Source organism: Gavialis gangeticus, unplaced genomic scaffold (assembly GCF_001723915.1).
Source record: "Gavialis gangeticus isolate Ggan-Ray unplaced genomic scaffold, GavGan_comp1, whole genome shotgun sequence".
In the NCBI taxonomy this organism is placed as follows: Eukaryota; Metazoa; Chordata; order Crocodylia; family Gavialidae; genus Gavialis; species Gavialis gangeticus.
Genome location: NW_017728992.1, coordinates 130,443,913 through 130,444,242, shown reverse-complemented (window position 1 = coordinate 130,444,242; position 330 = coordinate 130,443,913).

The window sequence follows — 330 nt, the reverse complement described above, 5'->3', positions numbered from 1 at the left end:
ATCCAGTTTGCTATTCAGAGAAAGGTGGGGAGGGTAACTAACACAGTGCAAATGCTTGACTTTAGGAAAGCCAACTTCGATGTGCTCAGGGCAGTAGTCAGGGAGGCACTCGGAGCCCAGGGTGTAGCTAGTATGGGGGTCCAGGAAAGGTGGTCCTTCCTCAAGAAGGCTATCCTTGGGGCGCAGCAGGACGCAATTCCTCTGTGCACGAAGGCGGGAAAAGGGTCCAGGAAACCTTCACGGCTGAGCGCGGATACCCAGGCTGCCCTGAAGGCAAAGAAAAAAGCGTGCTGGCGGTGGAAGCAGGGGGCAGGGACAAGGGAGGAGTAC